At 33.5% G+C, this 14,943-nt stretch overlaps 1 protein-coding gene across 4 annotated transcripts in view; it reads right to left on the reverse strand.

The window, feature by feature from the left end:
* Positions 1–14,943, reverse strand: part of LOC130897171 (fasciclin-2) — a 274,310-nt gene that overhangs the window by 33,540 nt on the left and 225,827 nt on the right. The window lies entirely within an intron of this gene.

The raw sequence follows: 14,943 nt of genomic DNA on the forward strand, positions 1-14,943 counted from the left end.
TTTTTGCTTCTATTTTTCTCAGGTACTTCATCTCGATTACGTTTACAATTTATTTTATTGTTGGAACTGCTATTGAATTGTATACGCTCATTATTACTTTTTTTGATACATCCTTCTTATTGAAGAACAATATTTTATTCTATGCATAACATATATTTGTTCCTTCGTAATATCCGTTTCTATCTAACCATCCTCTCTTATTACTGATACCAAGAGATATTCAAGTTTGTAGGTGCCTCTGTTTCTTCACAATTTTTACTATTTCATCCATTGTTAGTATGGATAATCATGGACTTACTTGTTATATCTCTTTTTCTATCATAAAACCTTCTCATCTTTGTCTATTGAGTTTGGTTAATATCTTCCACGCGTTGTTTTATTAATTAAGTCGATTGCTATTCTCAAATCTATGAACGTTTCTCTTTTTTCGTAACGTATCATACTTTCATATTATCTATTGTTTCTTAATGTCGTTTGATCTTCTTCCAGTTTCTTGTCTACTTTTACTCTCAGTCTTCCTTCTATTCTCCTAGTGTATATCTTGTAGAATACTGAAATTAGGGATATTGTTTGTAGTTTTCGTAATTTGTTCTCCTTTCTTTTGGATTGGAACTAGCATATTTTCCTCCTATTCTTGTGGTATTTGTTTTGATTCCCATGCTCCCTTCATCATCTCGCGTATCCATGTTTTGCCTTCTTCTCCCAGATCTTTGACCATTTCCGAATCTGAAATTCTTATCTGCTTCATTCGCTTTGTTGATTTTGATTTTCCGTTTTCCCTCTTTGACTTCTTTATAGCCGATTTCTTCCACATTTATATTTTCTTTTACTTCCTCTGCTGTCACGATGTATGTTTAGTCTGCTCCTTCTTTGAATTGAAATAGTCACACATTTAAAATGGAACTGGACTGACCATGTTGTGATAATAGTTTGAAGAACGGAATACTAGAAAGGCGTCCAAGGGATGAAGCATATAGAAACAGAGGGCGACTGTCTTCTAACTGGATGCCGAAGACCGAGCAAGATGTTAAGACTAAGATAGAATATAAATGGACAAGACGGCTGCTAAATGATGTTTTTAATGATTGATAATAGCTACTCATAGAATTGTTTTTAATGCATTTTCATTCGTTTTTCGGAACTTTGCGATTATTCTATTCAATTTGAATGAACATTTCTTTGCGTTTATATTCCTTTCCAATTATAAATAGAAAACGAACCCGTATATGTATTTGTTAAACACAATATCTTTCAGGGCACAAACTAAATTCTCGGAAATAGCGGTTTCGCGTAGCTACACCCCCGAAGCATTTTCCTGTCACAAGGTAATGGTTGTTTATTGAGCCATTAAACGTATTACTTAGTACTCCACACTCCCTTTGTTATACTAACGATGGGTTACCAAATTAATTAGATAATTAGTGCCTTTTATGTAACGTAAATGTAATGTTTAGAATAAAGAAAAGTCTTTAAGATTATTCTAATTATTCATAAATATTCTTAGAATTTGAAGAATAGTTTAATTTTTCAACGAGCTATAATGCAAGTCATAAATTAAACAGATCAAGTTTATATAGAGGGTGTTTCAAAATCTCAATATAAAAAAAGCGAAATTACTTATCAGACATCATCTGTAGAATCAACATTAGACAAGTCTAATATCCAGTGGCTGTACTGGATGTTAGACTTGTCTGTTACGAAGCGTAGTGAACAGTCGGGATCATTTTCAGAAGAGGCCGAGAAGTGATGGTTGCACTTGCACCACATGCGTAGCGTTCCACAACAAATGTTGGTCATGAGAAGATCGGCGCTGTAGAAAAACTCATTTTGGAAAACCTACGCAGTACTGTAAGCAATATTACAGAAGAACTGGGCATCACCGTAGGTGGTATTTAGGAAATAATTCATGAACAGGGCGGTGACTGAAATATTTCAGTTAGATGAGTGTCAAGACTTCTGAATTTTCAGCAGAAATTTACAAGCTGGGAAGTTTGCACGCGTCTTCTGCAGCTATATGAAAAGTCTTCTTCTTCTTCTTCTTATTTTAAGACTATGTCTAGTGTTTTCAAAGAGGCAGCCTAAGTTGTGACTCCGAGGACCAGCTCTCATACCAGCGCTTTGGTGGTCTTCCAGGCGGTCTACTTGTATTGGCTTTGCGATTTTCGCCAGTCGATCGTTGTCCATTCTATTGACACGATCTCTCCATGCTCTTCTTCTAGTTCTGGTCCATCTCACTATATCCGGAACGTCACCATTCTTCTAATTTCATTGCTCCTTATTCTGTCTCTTAGTGTTTTCCCTGTGATTGAGCGTAATGTCTTCATCTCGATCGATATGAAAAGTAAGGAGAAAATTTATTTCACCGAATATTGACCACAGTCGATAAGTGATGAAGTACTATATTCTGGAGAGTGAACGCGTGTCTATGGAGTGGAGGAAGTTCAGGCGAAGATTATAGTATCGGCGGGGAAGATGTTGTGTACTAGAGAAAGGTAATTGTGGTTGATTTTCTCACTGATTAATGTACTGTGAACGCGAATTATTATAGTAACCTCCTAAAAACACGGTGAAACCTATCTACAGATCAGAACGACGCGATATTCAAATCCGTAGTACGATATTGCTGCAATACAACGCCGGAACGGATACGGCTCGGTTTACGATAGAAAAGTTGAAATAATTGGCTTAGGAAACACCAGAACATTCTCCTTATAGTTCCGATTTGTCGCCATGGGAGTATAATTTACTTATTCCATTGAAAGGAGCACTTGGCGAAATGCGATTCGAAGGCAATGGAGAGGTAGAATGCGCGTGACAAACCGAGAGATTTTTACGAAAAAGGCAAAACTGTGTAGAGTGTGACGGACTATATACAGATCTGTAGCATGATAATGAAATTTTTAATAGAAAAATTTCTATTTATATTTGAACCACCGTCGTATGAGTAGGTATAAGATTTCAATATTTCTCATTGTACGCGCCTACTAGGAAGATTTTGCGGAAATTCTGATATAATAATTTTGGAATGAAAATGAAAAAAAAGCAGCGGCACTGAAACAAGCCTTTAGATAAATGAGACTTATGAAAGAATCGAATCCTCCGTGTACCCTCTCTGAATTGATAAATATTGTATAAAACCGTGTAAAACGTATACTGAAATATTTCTTAAAGACATATATCAATAGGTGTAATTTACAATCAATGGTGTATGAACCCCTAAATTACCAAACTGCATTAGCAGCTGAATGCTGTGTGAATTTAAAATTTATTGGTCTCATCGGGTTCGGTCATAAATCAAGAAATAGACGGTAATGTGGATAATGGCAATCCATTTCCCATCAACATGGTGATTGGTGTTAAAGTCCTTTGCCATATTTTATTATGATTTATTCTTTGAAGTTTCAACACTCCCGAGTGAAATCATCGTGATATATCTGAGCGGATAAACTTTTTACTACCCGGACAATTTTAGATTTTAAAATGAAGAGAAATATAAAAATAACGTTATGGAGAGATTTCTATATTTAAAAATACAGAATGGACCGAATAAATAATAGTCGTATGACGACAAATCGGAACTATAAGGAGGGTGTTCCCGAAGTCAAATCTTTCAACGTTTCCGCCGTAAGCCGAGCTGTATGTGGTCTAGGGTTGACTTGCAGCAATATCGCACTATAGATTGAAATATCATTCGTCGTTCAGTGAGAAAATTACTTCTGCAAGTCCCAAACCTTCCCCTTAACTGACTCGCCTTCGTTTTTCTTCCTCCAATCCATAGACGCACATTTACTTTCCAGAATATAGTGGAACGTCCAAGTCTCGTCTGTGGTGGAGATTCGGTGCAACATATTTTATCTTTCCTCTTCATACCGTTGCAGGAGAGGAATATCTAGTGAGCGAGTGAATATCTACTCAAAATTCAGAAATCTTTGCACCCATCTAACTAAAATTTTGCGGTTTCCAATTATTTGCTCAGTATTCTCTTTGATAATGCCCAATTCTGCAGCTTCTTAACAGACCAGTCTAACATCCAGTGCAGTCACTTTTCCGTTTTATCTTTGAACCATCCTTGTACATACTCAGAGAGTAAAGAAAATGTATGCAATAGAAACAGTAAGTTGAAAAATTCAATGTAATTAGCTTCAATCATAACATATTTCAACATAACATCATTTGCACTAGACATGAAGCATTTTTTGATTTCTCATAAGCATTTGGTACAATTTAGATGAATTTTTACAAAGAAACTTTACAGAGGTTGTTGTTAAATAAGAATTTGAATACTTTTATCTATGATTGTTTCAATTTGAACATTTTTACTAATAACTAATCTTAATTGCATTTTTCACGCTCCATAAATTAACGTTTACAACAAAAGGAAACTGCACGAATTCATCTATTCCTTCAAGGCAAAATCTTGATTTACGACAAACTGACGTTGCGGAGTCATGCACCATATAACATGAAATAAGGGAAGCGACTTTGTGTTTTCCCTTTTGACAATATCTCTTTTTCCTGCAAAAACATTTTTAAGCCCCGGGAAGCAATTTAAGGATGCATTGTACTGCTCGGCTTATCCTAACAACTACAAATTATTTTAAGACGATAAAACGTTTAGAAATTGCAGCAGGAATTACTCTGTAAACCCAGCGGTGTAACAAACAGAAGCTGAATAGGTCTAGAGATATGTCAAGGGGAAGTTATTTTGGTCAATTCATCTATATTTAATAATTCTTATTGTAACGTTTTTTGTATTTATTTACACTCTTATTATTTGTGAGTTGAATTAATAAACACTATCTTTTACGTTCTTAATTTATTTACACACTATATATTACACTTAACTTATAATAATTTATTTATAAACATCACTTAAATAATTTCTGCGATTACTTTCACTAATTCGTTCTTTTCACTACGACTATTTATTTCAAACTAACGAACAACTCATTTATATACCTAAATAAAATTCTACAAAGTTCTAGATCAAAAAGAAACACAAAATAAATAAATAGACTTTCCTAGAAAGAAATACTGTAATAAACCGTCCGCTATAATAGAAAGTTCATCCAAGGCGCTTTCGACATTTATAAAAAAAATGACGTCGCTCAAAAAGCGCCGCGCGAATTCGCCAAATTTGGAAAATTCCATATTAGCTGGACAGGGGCGGCCTATGAAACCATTTTGCGAATTGTTCGTAACGCAATCAAAGCTCAGAAACACAATTAGACAAGTTGTACTTTATAATCATTATAGGAAGCTGCAAAAAAAAATTTGTTCAACTCTTACCATCTCAAATGTTTCTATTATATAAAAAAAAATCCTCCGTTAATAATTTTTAGAGTACATAATATATAAGAAAAATATTTTTTTCAATGCGATATTATTTAGATTTATTCACCAAAGGCAAGTTTGTTTTTGTGGTACAATTCGGAAATTTTTGCCTGTGATTTCTAGTCTGCTGTCACTTATACTACGTTCTTACAACCTTTTTTAAAATTTATAATTCATTAAATATAATACTGAAGATTAATTCGGGTAAAAATTCGAAGACTCAACTTCAAGAATGTAAAATGGTTTTTTGTAGAAAATTGCGAGAACTATTTGTAAATTTACTTTTAGTAAAAATGAAATTTTCTCATTTGAATCAAATGCGAAACTAAAATAAAAATAGCCACCACTTAGAGTTGAGCTACAGGGCTTCTCTTTGGTAAAGTTTTATTTATATCAAATAGAAACATTTGGGACTGTAAGAGTTGAAAAAAAATTTTATGAAGCACCCTAATAATCATACATAGTAAGCTCTGTTACTTTTGTCAATTGAAAACAGTTCAAATTTGATACTGCTCTTTCTCAATCTGGTCTCAAAATATGAGATTATGATTAGTTGAGGTCGCTGGGGACGAGAACCATTAGAAAATGACCCACGTACGGGAGGTCCTGTGATGGAAATTATTCCAAAAAACAAAAAAATAATGGAAGAAATTATAGAGCATGAGCATCGAAATAATTATCGCATTCTCAGCGCACTGCAAATGTCGTCGAGTAGAATGTTGTGAGCGATATTTAGAGCTTCGGTGCGAGGACCAAGATCAATTGTAATAAGTGATGAAACTACGGTCTTTCACTATGTACTGACATAGGAAAGAAAATCCTATGGAAAGGTCACGAAAAGCACCAAAAAAGTAATGCTACATTATTTTTAGACTACGCGGATATCTTCTTGATTGAATTTAAGGAATCGAATACAACCATAATGCATTATATTACTTCAAGGCAGTTGTATCAAAAAATTTACCCAAAAAAGAGCGGCAAAATCATTCGCGATGTATGTTTGCTTCATGATAATGTTCTAGTACACACTGCTTCGCTTTCCAAGGCTACTGTACACTAAGATGCTATTTTCTTTTCATGAAATTTTGCAGCAAGTATTCAAAAAGAATCCCCTGAATGTTTGGGCTTTTAATCTTAATATCAAGTCCTCGATTGAGATGTTAGGTTTCTATAGCTCAGTGGCATTTCATAGCATCACTTCGACAATGTACGGTTTTTTTGCATTATGTATAAAAGTGTCCATTGCGGTCAAGCTGTAACTCGAACCGGCGTGGTACTACAAGCCTTTAAACTTGATTTTTAAACGTGAATGAGAAGAGCTACAAAAAAACGTGAACAAACTTGTGAAAAATTAATTTTTCTAAAAAAAGCTCCAAGTCGCTACACTCAATATTTCCGGATATATGTAATGATAAAGTTTTTGTAATTTCTAAATTTCAACTCAAATCACGTCATCTTTTGCAACAATATACATCACGTATTTTCAGTTTAAACACTAGATGTTTGTACAAAAAATTTCAATAATATGTGAATCTAAAATGACTGTGCCCCATTTTAAGATTATCTCTTCAACATTTTTGTCGTTAAACCACATTGTATAATTTCGGTTTTGAGATCTGACTTATTATAAAGTATCAGTTTATAGCACGTATTAGTTTTCAACTTATCTTACTGAATAATTCTTTTATATGGTCTCTAAAGATACGACGACTGTTATCGGAACCAAAAGATATATCGTTTCCCTAAGCTAATAAATCAGATAGCCCCCATTGAGACCGCTAAAATAGCTCTATAAAAAATTCAGCATCGCTGAACTACCTTTCTTCAATTTTATGATACCATATAATATAGAATCCCACATTTGCTACAAATAAATAATTTGAAACTTTAAATTCGTAAGCTGGTCTAAAACTTTTGATTTTCATTTGATTTCAACAAGCTACGTTATTTTAGTTGTTTGTCATATTCAAATACTCAAATAGGATCCTTAGAGCATTTGTGGAAATTCCGGTCTATACTGCAATTACTTTTGTTTTCAGTTGCCGATCACTTTCACTCCTAATTCAAAGTTTTCTGGAGTAATCACCATCCCGTACGTGGGTCATCTTCTAATTATTCTTTACAGCAGAACAACTCAGACCAAACGCGCGAAACTCAATTTGAGACTGAAGCAACATATTGAAAAATTGTTTTAAGCTTGTTGAACCTTGTAACTGATACGTGCATAAAGATTCATGGGTATGTAATTTTGGGTGAAAAACCATACTTTTACTATCATAATTTTTAATGATTCTTTTTTCGCGTGTATGGAAACTCAAAGTTTAGAGCTATGGAAGACAAAATTTGCTTAAGTAAGAAAAGTCCTGAAGATTCTAAGGATAAGTCTAGAGAAATACTAAATGATTGGGCTAGTTTGTCAGATAAATTTATTTGCTTGAGAAAAGTGGCATTTGCAATATTTTCAACATTCCGAATTGTAATTTTTACATTTCAATTATTAAAAGAGATATTACACACTGCGTTTTGATTATTTTTTTAAATTAATACTAGATTTCTTGTACATAATTTTCTATTATTTTTATTCTATAAATATTTTCGAACCATAAAAGCATAGAAACTGCTTTTCGATTCCTTTGGAGTCCTTAGAAGCGGCGAAGGAAATTCGTGCGATCATTTTGACGTTAGTCCACTTAGATTTGTTACCACTTTATCGACCAAAGTAGTAGTAATTGTATGGTCTAAGAATCATACTAATTATCCATCTTGTACAAAGGTCCATACCAGGCATTAACCCTTATGTGAGTGACGATGTATCCGGATGACTTTAGCATTTTCAAATTTAAACAAAAGTATAATTCACGCTCTGTAGGTAGTTGAGAGCTCTTAACTGTTCATAAATGATATATTTTTAATTGTTTCCATCCAGTCAACTATTTACAATGGTCTGTTGAAACCAAAATATATTTTAAACACACAATAGAGTAACAAGATACCCCTTTATGAAAGAAGTATTTATAATTTTGAACAAAAATTAAATAATGAACATTTATTATGAAGAATTAACAGAGCTAACGTGCAGGTGTTATATGCTGGACGAGTTATTGAATGGTTATCACAAATTGGCTATCTGCAATTGGTGTAAGCTTTTCGTGTATGTATTTGCTTGCGTTTGAGTTCTCTGCATAAGTTGCAACGTCCCATGAATGCGAAACGCCTCATAGAATCTCTTCTTGTATGACTCACAGAAGTTGTAGATCCAGAAGGAATCGAGACCTTAGTTCTTGGCCAAGCACGTCCTACATTGCAGATCTCACAAGTAATTTTAATGTCACAACGTATCTCCTATATCTTTACCATACAGTTGTAGACTCAATACATATATGCTGACAAAGCAGCAACGTCAATGATATTGTAAAAAACTGCAAAAGGCCACTGATTTGTTCTGCTCCAATTTAGCCACGAGATCTAATGCGTGCAGTATCCATCATTTGGTTGACGATTGCAATCACTCAAACTCCTTTATATATTTATCCATTTAGTCCAAAACATTTTGATGCCATATTTTCTAGGTTTGAAATGAATAGAGTCCAAATATCTAGTATTGCAGCCGTTTTATCAATTAACAAACTTTCAGAGTGCGTTACATCATTATCAAACCTTCTGAAGCATTTAGAATCTAACATAGGAAAACACAGCCCGAAATAATGACTGACAGATCAGTCAAATGCTCCTTATTAGATCTATGCACTGCACTAAAGATTGGATTGCCAAAAAATACATTCAATTCTTGTTCTGTGAATGGTTTGAATATTTTTTATGTCAGTCTCTTGCTAATAACAGTTTATTATTTCATGCTTGAGTAATCTTAGTCCCTTTCCGTTTAGTTTCCCTCAAGATTATGTCCCATATTCAATTGAACAATATATTTGGAATATTTCCATTGATTGTAGTTTACTGAAGATGCTGCCCCGATCCGTTGACTAATAATGTTTCGACTACTAGTTTGTGTTCTGGGAAGTGGATTAGACTTCCACTATGTTCCATCTTTTGCAATAAAAATACTTTCCTTATCAAAACTCGTATAGGAATCGTAAGAACTAATCTAACCTCTTCAACCAAAAGAATATAATCGTGTTCATTATCAGAAGCAGCAAACTCACCTTGGTCACTAGAAGGTTTTGCTAATGTTATTGAATTATATTTTTGAATATGTGATTTTTGTTTAGAAGTACTAACTCCAAGTAAGCTCGTACAATAGGAACAAAGTGAAAAGTCAAGTGGAAATCTCAAGCACGTTACAATGATTGGATTCAATAAGGATGTTGTTGATCTGGGAAAATGGGAAAATTTCAAAGATTGTTGGAAGGATTCTTATCTTGACAAACCACACACTTGTGATAACGGTACATACGCCCCAGTAAGGTGCGTGGCATATTTTACATACAGGTTATAACTAAAAATAATATCGATGTCAAAAGGGTATTAAAAAAGGGATATACAGGATGTATCAAAAAATACTATTGATAGCAAAAAGGTATTATTGTTTTGTGAATTGCTGCAATTTTGTGGGTGGAAACGTCACATAATTTACATACAGGATGACAAAACGGATCTTGATTGTTTACATATGAACTGTATAAAGGTACCTCGTGACTCTGATAAAGGTGTTTTATTTGACACTCATGTAAGGGTGAAAAATATTTTGAAAAATATCATTACTACTAACTAGATACTCAATTTGAATTCAAATGGAGAGAAATCAATGAACTTCTTCTTACAAATGAATTATTCTATATGATTTAATGACATTTAAAAATTATCATTAAAGGCGATGCACGTAAAAGACGTCAAAAAATACGAGAAAAGTAGCGAATACAAAAGATTTGCTTCGATAAAAAAGTATACTTCCATAACATTCTTAACCAGCCACTCAAAAAATTCTTTCAAATGGAATTTCTTCTTAATGGCCGACTTTTAGACGGTAAAATATCGTTGGAAACGTAATTAGTTTTTTTAATAGCCAATTAGGTTTTCCACGGAACGAAACTATAGTAGTAGACCGAGAAGTTGATTAAAAGTTAATTTGACGTTTCCATTTGGGTTGTATAGCCTCAACTACCGCTTAAAAGTATTACTTAAATCGACAAAAAACTCTCTGTGACTCAAAAAAATTGTAAGTGCTTAATCAAAGGTTATACATTTTATACAAAATTGAAATTTCTTGACACCTTATCTTAAGATGGGTCTACATTTTTTCGCTGTTTATTTTATTACAAGCTTTTAATTGACAATTGTTTCCCAGTTCTGTCTGTCTGTTACAACTGTGTACTCCTACACTTACTTTTGCATTCTATATTTTTAAATTTAAACAGCAGTCTTCTCTCGGTCGTTATTCTATAACCATCTTCATTAATGTGTTGGTACCAACAAAGCCTCCTTGATCTTATAGAATCTACAATTAGAGATCTATTTGTTTCAAAATCCTTTTTTGGCCATTTAATAAAAATTAATAAGTCGGTTCAACCATCAAATCATTTATAGGATCCAAACTTGGCCTTGAAGATTTCATCAGCAGTTATCAATTTGAAATCGTTGCCCATTTACCTTTTTACTAGATCTGGCTCCGTTTTTAGAAGAAAAAAATTTGAAAAAGAGCTTGATGAGCATACCAAAAAATAACATAAACAACACGGAAGAGAAATCACTTGAAACACCAAAGCCAAATACCTGAGAGTTATCCTAGACCAAGGATTTTCATTTAAGGACCACGTCAACAACTTAGTGGACAAGACGAAAAACGAGAAAGTCAATCCAGGTAAGAACTGAAGAGCAAACTCGACTTCATCGGGGCTATCCTCAACATTATCACGCTACAGCGTGGGAATACAATAAGAAGTCACCGAAAGAATCTTAGTCTCAGACAAGTATTGGGCACTCCTAGGTACAGAAGATCTACCGAAACTTGCACCAAAAAAGATATGATGCAGAAAACTATCGGAAAAGGATTTCAAAAGTTGAAGATTTATCCAAACTCCAAGGAGCTGACAAACTACACCAGGTATCCAAAGTATAGAAAAGGTCCTCGACTAGAAATAGCTTTTGCTCCTATTGAATCAGCTGCCCTTTCTAGAAAAGAGAAGAAGTGTTTGGTACTACTCTAAAGAAAAGAAGATGATAGTTGACCACTAAACATATGGATGCCGAGAGCGAGCATGAGACTGATGATTGTATCAGAAGAGATCTGGATGGAAGTTATATTCGGAATGCATTGTTATTTAAGAAATAAATTTTGGCAGCAGCTTTGTACTATGTGTCTTTGTGGGTTAAAAGCTGGAGATAAAGGACAATATTTGTGACATTCGAAGTTGGAACTGCCTTTTTTTATATCTATAGAGAGAAATTACGAGGGGTGCTACTTAAGTTTGAAATATTTATAATTGGATATGTCTTTATTGTCTTTAAAAATATTATTATTATTATTAACATTGAGATCAATACATTTTTGTATGCGTTTGAACCAATTGCCATTCCGATTGAGATACCTCCAACTTCAATCGCTTCTATGGGTGTAGAAAAACGTTGACGTAATTTATTTTTGATTTGCGGGAATAATTGGGTGACAAACAAGGACTGTACGGCGGATGACTCATCAATTCTATGTTTTGACTGTTCAAAAACGTTATTGTTTGAACTGATGTATGAGAGCTGGGACATTGTCGTGGTGGAGAATGATTCGTCTTCTTCGATTGGTTTCCTTAATTTTTTCAAACACTTCTGGCAAACAAATATTGATGTACCATTCAGAATTGACTGTTCTACGTTGCTCGAATAGAACGGTTGTGATATGTCCAGTTATTTCGAAAAAACGAGTTACCATTGGCTTGAAGTGAAGCGAATAACTTCAGTTGGATTTGGCTTGTGTGGGAAGACCCATAAAGTCGATCGTTGTTTAGTTTTGGGTTAATATGCATAGATCCATGATTCTTCGCCTGTCTTATAGATGTTGAAGCAGCACCAATTGACACGAGCTTTTTTACCAAAAATAATGTTTGTGTGAGTATTTTCACCATTAAAAATGTCAAACTTTATTATAGCGATGTCAGATTTGACATAGTCACATCAGTATTGCCATATCTCAAAACTTGAATAGCAACCCTTGTATATATTTTTAAAAAGAGAAAAATAATAAACTAGATATTATTAAAAATATTATTCCACATTCTCAATTTTTTAAGGAAATCCACTACCTTTGAAAGCTATCACAATCATTTAATCATTTTATGCTGTTTCTTTTGAAAGTATGTTTTAGATACAACGAAAATATGTCTTCCATTAAGAAAATTAAAATGGACTCCATGCCGTTTTATTATATATGATTAATGAAAAAATGATCAAGAAAATGAGTTTATAAAGTAGACCGGTATAAATTAAATACTAAAATTGTACAGGAGACGGTTTAAGTAGCATATATATTTTAATTATCACTGTTGATTTTTTAGAAAAATAATTAGTATAAATTGATGATAGAGTTTCAGAAAAATTCAGAGGTTCAGACAAGTTTGACTTTGTTCATGCTTTCCAGGGCTTGGTAAACCTATTTATGCATTACAATATTTATTTTAGTTGAGTTTTAATGACTCTCAGATGATTGTTCCATAAGAGCAATAGTCATGAAGCAAAAGTCAACCGTCAACAGTCAATTGTCAACAATCGGCAGTTAAAATTAAACAGTCAACAGTCACAAAAGGGTATTTCTTTGGGCTACAAATTAGAAAGTTGCTGAGTGACAGTAATCTTATAAAAAAAAAGTTTACCACACAAGAATTCCGAGCTTGTAACTCGTTGGTAAGTGTCGGGAGGAGGTTTTTGGTCAACGAGGAGCTAGTTAATGAACTTTAATTTTCTATAAATCAATTGCCTGCTAATGTCACTAAAATTAAATTCATTATCAACGACGATAGGGGATGATCCAACCTTGATATGTGATCACTACTAGTTTCTGAAGAAGAAAAATATGACCCTCTATGAGAAGCAATAATAATAAATATTATAATAGATATTTGTAAGATTAGTAAGTGTACCGCAATTGGTAAGAAAGAGAATCAGAATAATCGAAATTCCAAGAATTATTTAGTTTATCTAGTAGGAAGCGAAATATACAGTGATGACAACTATCACAGCGCTCGATGCGGTCAAATTATCGTAATATCAAACTCTTAATTTGATTGTGAAAATTTATTCAACCTTTCTGCTGTGTTTATCAAGATTCCGGAGAATACTGAAGAACTAATGAGGATTTTTTTCTCATCAAAGCAAGTTGCAACAAGTATTTGGAATATTCAAATAGAATAATGCAATTGAAAATTAGATGAAGCTTGAAAACTGGAGGATTTTGTAAAAATAAAACTATGAATTCAGTTTAAAAACTTGATCAATTTGAATATAAACTTACGATTTCAAATCAAGGATGTCAGAACAGTTCCTCAGCGGCTTTACTGATTTTCAGGTGCATTTTATTCATATTCGTAATAAAAGTATCCAAAGGCTCCAGTAGTTTGTGGAACACGTCTTCGTTGGTAGGTATACGAGACATTTTCCGCGTGATTCTTATTCCTACTTTCTTGTGTATCTTCCTTTCAAAACCATGCAACAAAATTTTATGCACCGTGGATGGCTTGTAGTACCATGGATATTTCTCCATAGTCTGGTAAACCTGACGTAGTAAATTAATCGTCCCTTATATAGTTCTTCCAACATCAATTACGCACGGCACTCATACCAAATTAAGAAATGAAAAATAATGTTTACTCCCCGTATAAAATTCGGTGAACATCTAACAAACCGTCAGGTCACGTGGCCTCATCATCTCCTTTGTTTACCAATGAAAACATCGACATAAATGCTGCCGGAAAGCGTTTGTACACAATTTCTTTGAAATATTCCTGCTAGACAGTCTGCGATAAGCAGTGGCGTCGCTTGGTGAGATTCATTTAATTATAAATTTCTTCAAATAAATAGAAATATGGCGCTATTTAGACCATGGGGGAATATAGACAATTAAATTGCACAGTTTTGTGAGAATAAAGACAGATATGAATTTAATAATACATATTTAGATATACAAACACAGTTATTTTAGTTTAAATTGGATAAAATAAATGAATGGATAAATGCGTGAGTAGTGCATAACTTTATTTTGTGATGTACCAACTCAAAATAGTGTTTTACTCTAAAATAAATATTTATTTCGTCTATATATAGAATATTTGCATTTAAATACATCTAATCGACGCAATATTGATAGCCGATAATGAAGAGGGTCTAGAGCGGTTCCAAACAACAGCCAAAAACCTGAATATGCAGATATTTGTAGAAAAAACAGAATCAATGGTAATAGAGGCTACAAGGTGTAAACTAGTTGTAAACGACAACGCCATTCACCAGTGTATGCAATGTAAATACTTTGAGGCGAGATCCCAAGCGGCAAAAACTTACAAGATGAACGAACCCAAATAAGAAGCAAAGTTATAAAAGAATATCTGAAAATTTTGGATCGATATCGAGAGGATGATATTGGAGAAACCACGCCGACAGAATGATCGATGATCG

The sequence above is a fragment of the Diorhabda carinulata genome, chromosome 8, assembly GCF_026250575.1.
Source record: "Diorhabda carinulata isolate Delta chromosome 8, icDioCari1.1, whole genome shotgun sequence".
NCBI classification, from domain to species: Eukaryota; Metazoa; Arthropoda; class Insecta; order Coleoptera; family Chrysomelidae; genus Diorhabda; species Diorhabda carinulata.